This window comes from Hordeum vulgare, chromosome 1H (assembly GCF_904849725.1).
Source record: "Hordeum vulgare subsp. vulgare chromosome 1H, MorexV3_pseudomolecules_assembly, whole genome shotgun sequence".
Taxonomy (NCBI): domain Eukaryota; kingdom Viridiplantae; phylum Streptophyta; class Magnoliopsida; order Poales; family Poaceae; genus Hordeum; species Hordeum vulgare.
In genome coordinates, this window is record NC_058518.1 from 137,120,853 (window position 1) to 137,137,047 (window position 16,195).

A 16,195-nucleotide genomic window follows, 5' to 3' on the forward strand; every position below is an offset into this window, starting at 1 on the left:
CATGCCACCAGAATCGTTCTCGGAGGTCTTGGTACATCTTGGTACCACCTGGATGGATAGAGTATGGTGTGCCATGAGCCTCTTGCAGGATCAAGTCCTTAAGTTCGGCCTTGTTAGGTACGCATAAGCGCTTCGCGTACCACAGTACTCCTTGCTCATCAATCGAGAATCCTGGGGCTTTGCCTTCTCGCACCTTCCTCTTGAGGCCTATGATACTCTTGTGTCCCTTCTGGGCTTCCTTGATGTCGTCTGCCAGAGTAGGCTTGACTTCGAGGTTGGCCAGGTATCCTGGTTCGACTATCTCAAGCCCGAAGCTCTCCATCTCTTCATACAATACGGGTAACCTTACCTTGAGCGTGACGTTCAAGGAGCCTGCCTTCCGACTTAAGGCATCGGCTACCACGTTCGCCTTGCCGGGATGATACTGAATGCTGAGGTCGTAATCCTTGATTAACTCAAGCCATTTCCGCTGCCTCATATTCAGTTCCCTTTGAGTGAAGATATATTTCAGACTTTTGTGGTCTGTATATATCTCACATCGCTTCCCCAGAAGGTAATGTCGCCACGTCTTTAGAGCATGCACTACGGCTGCTAGCTCGAGAACATGGGTGGCATAGTTCTCCTCATGCGGTCGCAGTTGTCGTGACAAGTACGCCATGACCCTGCCATCTTGCATCAGGACTCCACCGAGCCCGGTTCCAGAGGCATCACAATATATCACGAATTCCTTGTTGATGTCTGGGGTAGCCAATACCGGGGCGGTAGTTAGCCTCTTCTTCAACTCCTGGAAACTTGCTTCACACGCCGGTGTCCACTCAAACTTTCGGCCTTTCTTCAAGAGCTGAGTCATTGGTCGAGCGATGCTGGAGAATCCTTCTACAAACTTGCGGTAGTATCCCGCGAGCCCGAGGAAACTCCTGACATCCTTCACGTCCTTTGGTGATTCCCAGTTGGTCAATGTAGTAATCTTGGACTGATCTACGACCAAACTGCTTGCCGTCAGGGTATGACCCAGAAATCCAACTTCGTTCAGCCAGAATTGACACTTGCTGAATTTGGCATAAAGTTGGTGCTCTCGAAGCTTTCCCAGAACTAACGTCAGGTGTTGCTCATGCTCCTCTTCGGATTTGGGGAAGATTAATATGTCATCGATGAACACGATGACAAACTTGTCCAAATATTCCATGAAGACCTTGTTCATGAGGTACATGAAGTAGGCTGGGGCATTTGTCAAACCGAAGGGCATGACAGTGCATTCATATAGACCGTATCGGGTCACGAATGCAGTCTTGGGTATATCTTCGGGTCGAATCTTCAACTGGTAATATCCCGATCGAAGATCGATCTTGGAAAATACCCTGGCCCCGTTTAACTGGTCAAACAGGTCTTCGATCTTGGGGAGCGGGTACTTGTTCTTAATTGTGACTTCATTAAGAGAACGGTAATCGACGCAGAGTCGAATGGTACCGTCCTTCTTTGAAACAAATAGAACAGGTGATCCCCAAGGTAATGCACTCGGACGGATGAACCCTTTCCTGAGTTGCTCATCCAGCTGCTTCTTCAGCTCTGCCAGCTCTTCGGAACCCATCCTGTAAGGCTTTTTATATATAGGCCTTGATCCGGGCATGAGCTCGATGATGAACTCGATGTCTCGGTCAGGAGGCATTCAGGGTAGCTCGTCAGGAAAGACGTCTGGGTATTCACAGACTACAGGCACTTGATCAAGCTCTACCTCGGATAGACTGTTGACTCGAGGCACTTGAGCTGATACTGGCTCGGAGACAAACTTGACCTTGACCCCTTGGTTGCTTGTCATGGTAATGGCCCTGTTGGCACAGTCCAAAAAACTCTGGTGCTTGGCCAACCAATCCATGCTGAGGATTACTTCTAACCCTTGCGATTTAAGCACAATGAGGTCTGCCAAGAAACTCGTTCCATTGATAACTATCTCGACCCTTCTACACCCTAGGTTGGTACTCAATACTGCTCCCGGGGTTTGAATTTCCATCTGCCCATGGAGTAGAGTGGGTTTTAAACCACACTTCTCCGCAAACCTTTGAGTAACAAAAGAATGTGAGGCACCACAATCAAACAGCACTGTTGTTGGAGTTGAGTTGACGAGGAACGTACCCAGAATGCAGTCCGGGTCTTCCTGCGCCTCTTCTGCAGTGATGTGATTGATCCGGCCCCTGCCATTGAACTGCTGGTTGCGGGGGGCCTGGTTCCTTCCTAGTGCACCTTGACCGGGGTTGGGTGCATTGGGACGCGGTGCGTCGGGCTTCTTGTTGGGGCACTGCCTGGAATAGTGCCCGGTCTGACCACACCCAAAGCAGGTGACCTGCCCCGGAGGGTTGGTCTTGACTCCACCGTTGTTCGGCGGGTTGACTACTAGCTTGGCTTGCTGCTGAGGCTGATAATTCTGGCGGAACACCGGGTGCTTGTACTGCTGTTGCTGAAAGTTCGGTCTCGCAGGTGCTGACTGCCATGGTCTTGGTCTTGCGCTACTGGGTCCTCCATTGCCTATCAGTTTGCACTTGCGGGTGTCATTCATCGCACGACGCTTGTCTTCCAGCATAAGCGCCTTGTTAACCAACTCACTGAAAGTCTTGCAGTCGCAAATCACCAGCTGATATTGCACGGGCTGCTGTAACCCTTCCATGAAGCGTTCCACCTTAGCGGCCTCAGTGTTAACATCTTCGGGCGCGTACCTCGACAAGAGGTTAAACTTCTGCAGGTACTCCTTAACAGTTCCACTGCCCTGCCTCAAGGCTCGGAATTCCCGCTTCTTAATGGTCATCAGTCCAGGTGGAATCTGAGCCGCGCGAAATCCTTCCTTGAACATCACCCAAGTGATGACTTGCCCTATCCGCATGATCTGGAATCCATCCCACCATGCCGTGGCGGTGCCTCCGAGACAGTGAGAAGCATAAAGGACCTTCTCATGATCGTCGGTGCACTTGACCAGCGCAAGGAGGTCTTCAATGGTGCGGATCCAGTCATCGGCGTCCAGTGGTTCAGTCGTCTCCGTGAATATGGGGGGCGTAGTCCGCAAGAACTCAGAAAGAGTAGAGCGGCCACCGCCATTCCCATTCCGCGGCGGGTTGTCCACCAGGACTTGGGTCAGCTGCTGAATAGCGGCATTGCTGGCTTGACGCTCCTCCCGAAGAGCTGGAAGGAACTGAGCCATCGTCAAGTTCCCAGGAGGAGGTGGTGGTGGAATGTCTCTAGGCTGCTCGTGGTGACCTCCAGCGTGAGCTTCTCCTTCGGTTCCCTGCGGTGTTCCTGAGGAGCCGGCACCGGGGTTGCCGAAGGTGCTGTTGCGGGTTGTGTTCACCATCCTGTCATATAAACAGACAGGTCAAAATGCCACCTTGCTCGGAAATACAAGGATTCGTTCCTAGTAAGAGGGGGGTCCAATGCGTGCAAGTGCCGAGCTTTCAAAACCAAAGTTTTTGACAAACGGAAATTGCATTCATAAAAACTAGGTGATGTAGTCACTTACAGGCTGCCTAAGGCAATATGTGACTTACATCATACACACATACGTAAATTAAAAACGGATACATGGATACCCTATGCTCGGGGTACTCCTAATTGCCTACGCTAAATCCTACGCGGCGGACTGCTCGGTTTCAAAGGCGGATTCAACAGGATCCTCATCTTTGCCCTCGTCTTCATCAACATCTTCTTCCTTTATAGGAGTGGAAGAGAGAATCCGCACATCACTGCGTCTCTTAGGCGAGGCGGCAAAGATCTCAGTGTACTCTTCCGCTGTCAGGCGGCGACTCCGAAGAGGGACTGCCTGGATGGGTAACACACCACCCCTAGTAGCAACAACTGTCCTTCCTTCAGGTGCGCCTGCCTTCTTTACCTTGCGGTTCTGCATCTTCTCAGTGTGGAGCAGGCCCTTGACTAGGTGCAGCTCTTGGCGAAGCTTGGCTGATTCCTTAACCAGGAAGTGCGTCAAGGTGTCCGACAGAGGCTGAAGTAGGTCTGAAACCTTAATGGCATCCCATCCTCCGTGGCTGGGGTGAGTGTCCAACTCCCATCCACTCCTTCCTTAATGAAAGGTAGGTGGCGAGTGACAGGATCGTTAGCCATCTCAGGGAGGATGCTACGGAGATGCACGAGCGCCACTCGTGCGGCCGTCTCTACTACCAACATCAGCTCTCCCATCTGTGGTCCTTCGAAGAACCAACTAGACGGGGAGTCATTAGCCTTCACTATCAGGTCCACTGATATTCCTTAGTGTCGGTGTTGACCCAGTGCTCGTGGTAGAGGAAGATGGGCGTGCGACGTACGTGGCACTTCTCGAGACAATCCACCAGGAGTAGTGGAAAGCCGGTCTCCAGAAGCGTCTCAGGTATGACAGCCATCTACAAGGCATAGGGGAGAGGTCAGAAGGTTGTATGTGCAAAAGTTTTGTGCAAGGCTAGCGTTCTAACGTTCTCGGCTAACGTCCATGCTATCTAAGGCTTCCTATAGTCAGGATGGCTCTGATACCAGCTCTGTGGGGACCCCGACTAGCAAGTCGAGTTCGCCATGCCAGTGACCCCAAGGATCAATGTTCACTGAACACAGATACTGAATAATAGAGTCTTACATCCAAGTACCGAAATTATTACATCAAACGACCAGAAGGTCGGGTTCAAGAGCGAGGCCTAAAGCCAATTAAACAGATACATAGAGTAGCGGAAACTCGTAAGGGCTAAGCGGTGCCCATGCCATCAAGCCTACACCGACAGGCATTCTGACTTGGAAGCGTCCTAGATCGCAGGTTCGTCTCCGACGGCGTACTCGTCGCCAAACTCCGGTCCTTCCATGTCTGGTCAATAATATAACCAGTGGCAAGCCAATGAGTACTTTGAATGTACTCGCAAACAGCCCATGATATGAACATTGATAGTGAAGAATAACAGTAACATGTATCTTTGGTGGAATGCAATTTGGTGGAATGATCAGGTATATGCAACAAGTTAAAGAACTACTCTTGAAGAACATGTTACATATATCGACATATTTGCTAAGGGTTTGATGGGGTTATAGTCCTAGGGTAGGGTCATAGGCCTGTCCTGTAGGTCCTACCCAAGGACTACCCCTCGTAAGGGACAAGGCCCTTAGTCAGTTCCGACTGAACTAAGGAGCTCCCATCATCTAGTCGGTAACAGATCCTCGACCATCCAGTCGGAGACTAGCATTCGGAGAATATCAAACTAACCGACTCGATTCCACTCTGTGCATCGTAACCCCCTGGAGGGAAACGGTCATACGTTTCCATGTACCTTTATTAGCATTTAAGACGTACGTTACCTGTAACGTAGGCATTTATTCGCCACTACTCCACCCCTGTGCACCGAACGGTTGTGGAGGGCAGCGCACTCTATATAAGCCACCCTCCCCCACTGGTGCAGGGGTTAGCAAGTCACTGTATTCCATATTCCACTCGACAACAAGCTCCCAGAGCACTGAGACATAGGGCTATTATCTCCACCGCAGAGGGGCCTGAACTCATACAATCTCGCCGTTGCTAAGGCTCTGCCCATTCTTTCGTACCCTACACATCTGCTGTCACACTTATACCCACGACAGTTGGCGCCCACCGTGGGGCAGGCGTCTAAGCGACTTCCGGCGAGTTTGCGACTACATCGTTTCGTCATGTCGTCCGGTGGAGATTCGAGCATGGGTCACGAGATCCTCTTCGGCGCTCTCTCCTTTCTCGTCGACGATTCGGCATGACTTCGGGACGATCCTCTCGACATCGAGGCGCTTCCCCGCCGTGGAGCTACGCACTTCCGTGCCGGCGCCCGCGACATTCTTCTTCTGCAGCAGTCGGCTCCGGTGTCGACCTACACCGCCGTCACGCGCCGCAACAAGTGGTCCCGTCGTCGGAAGCTCCAGCGTTGGGTGCAACACGCCCAGGCGCGCCAGAACGCGTCTTCACAAGTGGCGGTCCTAGAGTTGGTTGTGGTTGCCCCACCGTCCCAACGCTCGGACTCGGTTCCGACTGAGTTTCCTTCCGAGTACGCGGGTCGCGGGCCTGCAACAGAAGTACACATGGCCAACTCCCATGAAGATCCCCGTCAAGCTGGCCGGAACGAGCACGAGATCGGCGAAACATCCGGCGCGCATCGTCCGCCTCGCCGTTCTGCCAGTCGGCACACTCGGCGGAGCAACGTGGAGTTGTTCCGCACACCCATCCTCAACTTGGCTGCGGCTGCCAAGATAGCCGATTCCCTTCAGCCGACTGATTCAGAGGCTGGCAGGGGGATCGAGCAAATCCGCGCCCTGTTGCACACGGCGCAGCAGCAAAATTCGGCGGTCTCCCAGTCGCACAACAGGATCCACAATAGTTCTATTCATGCGAATACACATTGGTCAGTTCACAGCCCCGGTTCTCATCAGCGACACAGGGGAGGCAGCCGTTCCATAAATCCCGAAGATCGTCGCTGTTCACGCACCCCTCCGCGGGGTGGGCCCTATGGGCCCCGACATCATGATGATCGGCGTTCAGTCGGTGACACTTACGACCCAAGGCCCGACGCGAGAGGGCATATCGCCCAGCGGAGGGTCGACAGGGGCCGAGCCCACTGGTTACGATATTGACCGTCCGAGTGGAAGCAGGGCCATCGTTTCTGGTCCCGAGTGGTTCAGTCGAGCCATCCGTTCGGCTGACATCCCTCCCAACTTCTGATTGGCAACGGGAATCAGCAAGTTTACATGGGAGTCCAAGCCAGAAACGTGACTGGATGATTACCGAGTGGCAGTCCAGATCGGAGGAGGGGACGACCATGTCGCCATGAAGCACCTCCCTCTGATGCTCGACGGCTCAGCGCGAGCGTGGCTGAACCAGTTGGCCCCCTCAAGCATCTACAGCTGGGAAGATCTGGCCCGAGTGTTCATCAGGACCTTCGAAGGGACGTGCAAGCGCCCTGCTGGCCTCGTGGAGCTCCAGCATTGCGTCCAGAAGCAGAATGAGCCCCTGCGTGATTTCATTCAGCGTTGGACAACCCTCTACCACACGGTGGAGAACATCACAGAGCATCAAGCAGTCTGCGCCTTCAAGGCAGGCGTGCGGTAAAGGGATCTGTACCTGAAGTTCGGCCGAACAGGCGACATCTCCATGAGCAAGATGATGGAGATAGCAGGACACTATGCAAATGGCAAAGAAGAGGACCGCATCCGAAGCGGCAAGCACAAAACAATCGCCGATGGATATGGGAGTAACACTCGGAAGCAGAAGCAGAAAGCTCCGTCCACTCCGCAGGAAGAAGCCGCAGCTGTAACCAATGCCAAGTTCAAGGGCAAAGGGAAGGCTCAGTTCACCCCCAAGAAGAAGCAGTTCAATAATCCCATCCTAGACCAGCCATGTCCGATTCATACGAAGATGGATGAAGAGGGCAACCCCATATATCCGAAGCATGCCACTCGACAGTGTCGCCTCCTGATCCAGGGGTTCGGCGAAGGGCAACCGAGTTAAAAGGACAATGAACAGGATGAGGAGGATAAGGAGGCTCCGTTCCCCCAAGTCCATGCAACACTGATGATTTTTGCTGACGTTGAGAGCAAGAGTCGACCGAAGATGGTGAACAGGGAGGTGAACATGGCCACCCCTACCAACCCCAAGTTCCTCAAATGGTCTCAGACTGTGATCACCTTTGAACAGTCGGATCATCCGGCACACGTACCCACCCGAGGGAGACAGGCACTGGTCGTCGATCCGATGGTGGAAGGAGTCCGACTGCGCAAAGTCCTCATGGACGGCGGCAGTGGCTTGAACATCATGTATGCCGACACTCTCAAGGGGATGGGCATTCCGATGTCCAAACTCAGCGAGAGCAACATGCAGTTCCATGGAGTCGTCCCTGGACGAAAGGCCAAGTCACTCGGCCAGATCGCGTTGGACGTCGTTTTCGGCTCCGACAAGAACTTCCGCAAGGAAAAGCTGACGTTCGAGGTGGTGGACTTCCAGAGCGCTTACCATGCAATTCTGGGCCGCCCGGCGTATGCGCGTTTCATGGCCCGTCCATGTTATGTATACCTGAAGCTGAAGATGCCAGGGCCGAAAGGTGTGATCACCATCACAGGCAATCGACAGTGGGCCGAAGAGTGTCTGCAGCAGGGATCAAGAATCGCCGACCAGCAGATGGCCGTCCTCGAGCTCGACGAGTACAAGAAAACAGTCGACCCCGCTGACTTGATGCGTTCGAAGAAGCCAGCTTCGGAGTCCGCATTCCAGTCGGTGGGAGAGACGAAGAAGGTCAGCATCCACCTAACGGACGACACCGATGCCCCGACGAACATCTCCACCACCCTCGATCCTAAATAGGAAGCCGAGCTCACCCAATTCCTCCGTGAGAACTGGGACATCTTCGCATGGAAACCCTCTGACATGCCAGGTGTACCTAGGGAGTTGGCTGAGCATCGACTGCATGTGGATCCCACCGCTCGGCCTGTCCGAGAACGTCTGTGTCGATCCACCGCGCACAAGAGGAAGGCAATCGGGGAAGAGGTGGCCAAGCTTTTAGCAGCCAACTTCATTCACGAGGTTCACCACTCCGAGTGGCTCGCCAATGTTGTCATGGTGCCCAAAAAGGTCAAGTCGCTCCGAATGTGCATCGACTTCAAGCATCTCAATAAGGTCTGCCCGAAAGACCATTTTCCGCTCCCCCGCATCGATCAAATTGTCGATTCGACTGCGGGTTGCGAGCGTTTGTCATTTCTTGATGCCTACTCGGGCTATCATCAGATCCGTCTGTATGCCCCCGATGAATTAAAAACAGCCTTCATCACCCCATTCGGGTGCTTCTGCTACATCACTATGCCATTCGGTTTGAAGAATGCAGGAGCTACCTTTATGCGCATGATCCAAAAATGCCTCCTCGACCAGATCGGTCAGAATGTGGAGGCGCATATGGATGATATCGTAGTCAAGTCACGCAAAGGTTCCGACCTGCTGACTGACTTGGCAGAAACATTCGCCAACCTTCGTAGGTACGATATCAAGCTCAACCCCGCCAAGTGTTCATTCGGCGTTCCCAGCGGAAAGTTACTCGGTTTCTTTGTTTCTGAACGAGGGATCGATGTCAACCCCGAAAAGATCGGGACCATCGTCCGAATGGAGAGGCCGGTAGGAATACACGATGTTCAACGGCTCACAGGTTGCCTAGCGGCTTTGAGCAGGTTTATTAGTCGACTCGGCGAGAAAGCACTTCCTCTGTACCGACTCATGAAGAAATCAAATACTTTTGAGTGGATAGATGAAGCCCAAGTTGCATTTGACGACTTCAAAGTCCTACTTTCCACCAAACCGGTTCTTACTGCTCCGCTCAGTAAAGAGCCCCTTCTTCTGTATATCGCGGCTACCAATCAAGTCGTCAGCACTGTTCTTACAATCGAACGAGAAGAAGAAGGCAAATCATACAAAGTTTAGCGGCCAGTGTATTATGTCTCCGAAGTCCTGACTCCTTCCAAGCAGAGGTATCCCCACTATCAAAAACTTATCTACGGGATTTACATGACTGCGAAGAAGGTGGCCCATTATTTCCAAGACCACTCGGTGTCTGTCGTTTCTGATGCTCCGTTGTCGGAAATCCTCCACAATCGGGATGCATCGGGCCAAGTGGCGAAGTGGGAAATGGAGATGTTGTACTGCGATATCAAGTTCGAGGCCAAGAAAGCTATAAAGTCTCAAGCTCTGGCTGACTTCATAGCTGAATGGGTAGAACAACAGCAACTGACCCACATCCACTCGGCTCATTGGACAATGTTCTTCGATGGGTCCAAGATGTTGAATGGCTCCGGCGCTGGCGTTGTGATCGTATCGCCAAAGGGCGACAAACTCAAGTATGTGCTGCAGATACACTTTGATTCCTCCAACAGTGAGGCAGAGTATTAAGCTCTCCTTTATGGACTGCGCATGGCCATCGCACTCGGCGCCCGTCGCCTGATGGTCTATGGAGATTCGGCTTTGGTGGTTAATCAAGTGATGAAAGAGTGGGACGTCAGGAACCCCACCATGACCACATACTGCAATGCAGTGAGGAAGCTCGAGAAGAAGTTTGAAGGTCTAGAGCTCCACCATGTTCCGCGACTGAAGAACCAAGCAGCTGATGAGTTGGCAAAACTCGGATCCACTCGGAGACCAGTCCTGAGTGACGTCTGCCTCGAGCACCTCCACCTTCCGTTAGTTAAAGAAGATCCTTTCACACAGGAACCAGTACAACCAAAGAGCTCGACCGACTCGACTGAGGTCGACGTACCTACTGTGGTTGATCTGGTCGTGGAGATTCTTGCTGTCATCCCCGATTGGACTGTGCCGATCATTGCATATATCCTGAGGCAGGAATTACCAGAAGACGAAGTCCAAGCCAGGCAGATAGTCCGCAGGTCGAAGTCGTTCACTGTCATTGATGGCCAGCTGTACAAGGAAAGCGTTTCAGGCATTCTTCAAGGATGCATCTCCCCAGAGGAGGGACAGTTAATCCTGGAAGAAATTCACTCGGGAACCTGCGGTCATCACGCCTCTTCGAGAGCAATCGTCACCAAAGCATTCAGAGCTGGCTTCTTCTGGCTGCAGGCAAACGAAATGGCTAAAGATATGGTCGACCGATGTGAAGGCTGTCGGTTCTACTCCAACAAGTCCCACAAGCCAACATCTGTGTTGAAGACAATCCCTCTTGTGTGGCCGTTTGCAGTATGGGGATTAGATATAGTCGGCCCATTCATGACAGGCCAAGGGGGATACACACATCTGTTGGTGGCAGTCGACAAGTTCACAAAATGGATTGAAGCCAAGCCCATCAAGAAGCTCGACGCCCTAACAGCCATCAAGTTTGTCAGGGACATCATCTCCAGATTCGGGGTACCTCACAGCATAATCACGGACAACGGGACAAACTTTGACTCAGACAGATTCAAAGGTTTTTGTGCAAGCCAAGGTATCCGAGTGGATTTTGCGTCCGTGGCGCATCCTCAATAAAACGGACAAGCAGAGCGGGCGAATGGACTTATTCTGCAAGGTTTGAAGCCCCGACTCCTACGAGAGGTGGGACATGCCGCTGGCGCATGGGTCACCGAGCTACCTTCAGTGCTTTGGGGTCTCCGCACAACCCCGAACAGATCTACAGGACGATCACCGTTCTTCCTCGTTTACGGAGCAGAAGGAGTCCTTCCGAGTGACTTGCTTCACAATGCTCCACGAGTCGAACTCTTCACCGAAGCTGAAGCAGAACAAGCAAGGCAAGACGGACTGGACCTTCTAGAGGAGGAGTGCGAGATGGCACTAACTCGCTCAACCATTTATCAACAAGATCTGCGGCGCTTTCACGCACGACACGTCAGGAGTCGCACGTTCCAAACAAGCGACCTGGTGCTTCGAGTGGATCAGCAAAGACCTCACAAGTTGGCTCCTGCCTGGGAAGGACCCTTCATCATCTCCAAGGTGCTGAACAACGAAGCATACAGACTCTACAACATCGACAGGGAGACAGACGAGCCGCGAGCATGGAACGGAGATCTCCTGAAGCGCTTCTACACGTGACCGTCGACTGAAGCAATGTAAAGAACAAGTATTCGTGAAATAATATAAAGCAGATTGAGCTTTTGCAGATTCAAAATTCTTCCGCGGTTGCAGACTCCGGTCTCAAAAAAAAAACTTAGCTGCGATCAAGAATCGCCTAAGTACTGACTTTCTCCGAGTGTGCACTAAACGTCGCACTCGGGGACTTAGCTATGATCCAGAATCGCCTAAGTACTCACTTTCTCCGAGTATGCACTAAACATCGCACTCGGGGACTTAGCTATGATCTAGAATCGCCTAAGTACTGACTTTCTCCGAGTGTGCACTAAACATCGCACTCGGGGACTTAGCTGCGATCAAGAATCGCCTAAGTACTGACTTCCTCCGAGTGTGCACTAAACGTCGCACTCGGGGACTTAGCTGCGATCAAGAATCGCCTAAGTACCGACTTTCTCCGAGTTTGCACTAAACGTCGCACTCGGGGACTTAGCTGCGATCAAGAATCGCCTAAGTACTAACTTTCTCCAAGTGTGCACTAAACGTCGCACTCGGGGACTTAGCTGCGATCAAGAATCGTCTAAGTACTGACTTTCTTCGAGTGTGCACTAAACTTCGCACTCGGGGACTTAGCTGCGATCAAGAATCGTCTAAGTAATAACTTTCTCTAAGTGTGCACTAAACGTCGCACTCGGGGACTGAGCTGCGATTAAGAATCGCCTCAGGACAAATTTTCTCCGAGCATGCACTACTCGTCACACTCGAAGACTTAACTGCGATCAAGAATCGCTTAAATGAGAAAGCTTCCTGCGACTGTATCCTACAGATACACTCGGGGACTCAGCAGACCCTCATTGAGGCTCATGTGGATGTCAAGACCACTGACAATTACATGAGTAGCAGACCCTCATTGAGGCTCATGTGGATGTCAAGATCACTGACAATTACATGAGTAGCAGACCCTCATTGAGGCTCATGTGGATGTCAAGACCACTGACAATTACATTAATAGCAGACCCTCATTGAGGCTCATGTGGATGTCAAGACCACTGACAATTACATGAGTAACAACCCGCTCCGAGTATGACCTTACAGTCGCACTTGAGGATTTAGCTGCGATCACAAATTGCCTAACTACTCAGATGCATTCGACTGTATCCCACAGATACATTCGAGGACTCAACAGAACCTCATTGAGACTCATGTAGATGTCAAGACCACTAACAATTACATGAGTAGCAGAACCTCATTGAGGCTCATGTAGATGTCAACACTATTGACAATTACATGAGTAAAACTCAATCCGAGTGCGGCCTCACAGTCGCACTCGAAGACTTAGCCGCGATCATGAATCGCCTAAGTACTCTATTGCCTTCGAGTGTATCCTACAGATCCACTCGGAGAATCAGCAGACCCTCAGGGAGGCTCATGCAGATGTCAAGACAACTGACAGTTACATGCTCCGCATGTTTGCCATTGGCTTCACCAAGAAACGCCAAACAAAAACTCGAGCCAAAATCGTATCAACAACTCTTTGGCAACAGAAGAGCAAAAGATTTGATTCAAATTCAAAGTTCACCTAAAGATAGTTGGCTCGGTGTGGATCAAGCTTACCCGCACCGAGCCAAGAATGTGATGACCAACAGCAGTGGCCAAAGTTTCTTACAACCAACACTCGGCATACCGAGGTACAACTTTTCTTAAGCGTCGTCCGGACTGGCGCTAGGACAGGCGGGCTCTACAAATGTGTCCAAGTCGATCCCGTCGGTGATGCGGGTAGCGCTCTCAAGGAAGGTTTCCATGAAGTCTTCGAACCGAAGTTTCTTCGTGTTGGCGACCTGCAACGTTTTCAGCTTCTCTTCGCGCACCTCCTTGCAATGCACCCGGACCAGAGACAGAGCAACGTCCGCACCATAGCGAGCCGCAGACTTCTTCCATGACTGCACTCGGTTTGGGACCTCCTCCAGCCGAGTCATCAAGCCTTCCATCTCATGCCGAGACTCGTCCTCAGGCCAATGCTCCTTGTCGATCTGGCCGACGACTTCTCTCAGTCGACCGATGAAAGGCCCAACTTTGCCCAGGCAAATGTGCGCTCGGAGCAGATCTCGATTGGCGTCCTCGCCGAGTGGAATGTTCTCAAGAATCGACCGCTCGGCGTCAGCTGCTTCAGCCTCAGCGTCCATGCAAAAATCTGCAAAGATAGGACGAGCAAACAATAAGCGCCGAGTGAAATGCACATACCACAAGCACTCGGAAAAACATGACTTACCATCGAGAAGCGTTATCATCTGCCGGGCCCAGTCACTGACGTATTTTTCCTGCGCTATACACCGCCTGTTCAGCACTTTCATTTGTCCCATCAGCTCGGACCTATGCGCCTTCATTTTCTCCACTTCAGCAGTCAACGCCTTGTTTGCTTCACGGGCCTCCTCCAAGGACTTCTCTCGTTTCGCCAGAACATCCTCCATACCAGCCATTGCAACCATTGCCGCATCCAGCTCACTAGCAAACTGAACCTTTTCAGCCCTAAGAGTCTCGTACACTGTCCCCATCTCGCAAGTTTTCTGCCAGCCAGCGCCAAGAGACGGTCAGACAACTCCAACAATAAAAAGTCTAAGTTCTTCAGACCCCTGCCGACGCAAGCAGTCGACAGCGGTCTCGGGGACTACACCCAATGGGTTCACTGAGAGTGACCCCACTGGCATGAAACTCAAACAGGTCCGCCCTATTGAGCTACATGACAACACCTAAGCCTATGAGGCTACTACTACCTGACCTGAGTAAAATTACTCTCGGGGACTCATCCAGTAGGCGCACTCCGAGTGCCCCAACTGTTAGCATTCGAACAGATTAAGTTTTGATTTGATCAAGTCAAAGAAAATGTGTATAAAGACAACTGCCGGTGCAAGCACTCGACAGAAGTCTCGGGGACTACACCCACTGGGTTCACTAAGAGTGAACCCATTGCAAAAATCATACGATATCCGAGCACACCCAATGGGTTACAAGAGAAAAGTAAATACTTACTAGCCCACTTACTCGGATATCGTCCCGCAGTTCCAAGCTTCGCTGGTACAGGGACGCGATGGAGTCATAAGCCTTCTTGGCCTCTCCCGCCATCAGCTCCGCCTGCACCATGGCCCCCTTGGCCGCTCCCACCTGATCCTCCGGGAGGCGCTGGACGTTGTACTCGACAGTCGACGGGCCTGGCATCGTTGGAAGCTCCTTGGGCATCCCAAGGCCCTCTCTAGTCGATTCAGCAGCAACTAGCGCCGTTTCAGTCGACGACATCGCCTCAGTCGGCGGCACGTCCGCGGCGAGAGCAGTAACTGGCGGAATAGCCTCAAGGACAGGCACCGCAGCTTGCTCAGACCTCCCCTGGTCACCCTCATCCACATAAATCACTCCTGAGGAAAACCCGGCCGAACGACGTGAGATCACAGGAAAAAAGGCAAGACCGAAGATAGAATTCGTGATGCAATAATGTAAACTCTCGGAATCACTACGACGCACCTGGCTGGGACGAGACAACATTGTCCATGTCCATGGGATCATCCCCCTGGCGTGCCGGAGAGGTGGCAGAGGTAGCAACTCTATCGAGTGAAATTCATTCGACCAATAAATAGGAGTTCAATCGAATATCAGAAGAAGTTAGAAGAACAATGCACTTACGTTGAGGTGACGAGAACGGTGACCCTCATCCGCGACAAAGCCTTCCGAGGTTTAGATCCGCTCGGTTTGGCCACCTTGGAAGGCTGACCCGCAGGCTCAGCAGCAGCGTCCTTGGTCCTCTTGGTGCTCCGAGCACTCGGGACCACGGGAATAGTTGACGGGGCGCTCGGAACCGTAGGAGCAGTTGGCGGGGCACTCGAGGATGCTGGAGGGGCCAAGGGAGCTGCAGGTTCATGTCGGCGCTTGGTTTGATGCTCTCGCGGCGGGGGTGGCGAGTTCTGCTCTTCGTCTTCCTCCTCCTCTTCACCAGACTCCTCCTGCGTCTCCCCACTGTCGGAGACGTACTCGACGCTCTCCATGCTGCCCTCCTGGCTACCCTCCTCCTCCTCCTCGGCCGGGTTCCCGTTCAAGACAGGAGAGAACCAGTTGGTCCACTTCTGCATAAAATACAGTCGGCAACATCAGACGCCAGACAGTGATTCAAGAAAGCGATAAAACTAAGACAATTATGTGCACTCGACAAGTTGTACTCACCTCGTTCGGAGGAGGATTGTCCACGCAGAAAGCCCTCACTCGCCGGGACCCTCTGGGGTTCTTGCAGGCGCTTGTGATCTGGAGCACCCACGACGCCACCGTCTCCCCGGTCACACACACGACGTTGGTCCGAGTGGAGTCTTCGGGCCCCGTGTAGTGCCACATGGCGTGGTCTCGGGCCTGCAGTGGTTGGATGCACCGACCGAGGAAAATCTCCAGCAAATCTATGCCGGTGACTCCCTTTCTGACGACATCTACGAGTGCGTCGACCAGAGGCTGGATATGGATCTTCTCCGCCTTCGTGAGCGCGAGCTGCTTAGGCGGAGCTGGTCGATCTAAGCTAAAAGGAGGAAACCCTGTCGTGGCATTCGGACAAGCAACGTCCTAGCAGTAGAACCATGTCGACTGCCAGTTTCTAACCGATTCACTCAGCTGAAGAGCGGGATAACTACTTTTGCTCTTCTTTTGGAAGCC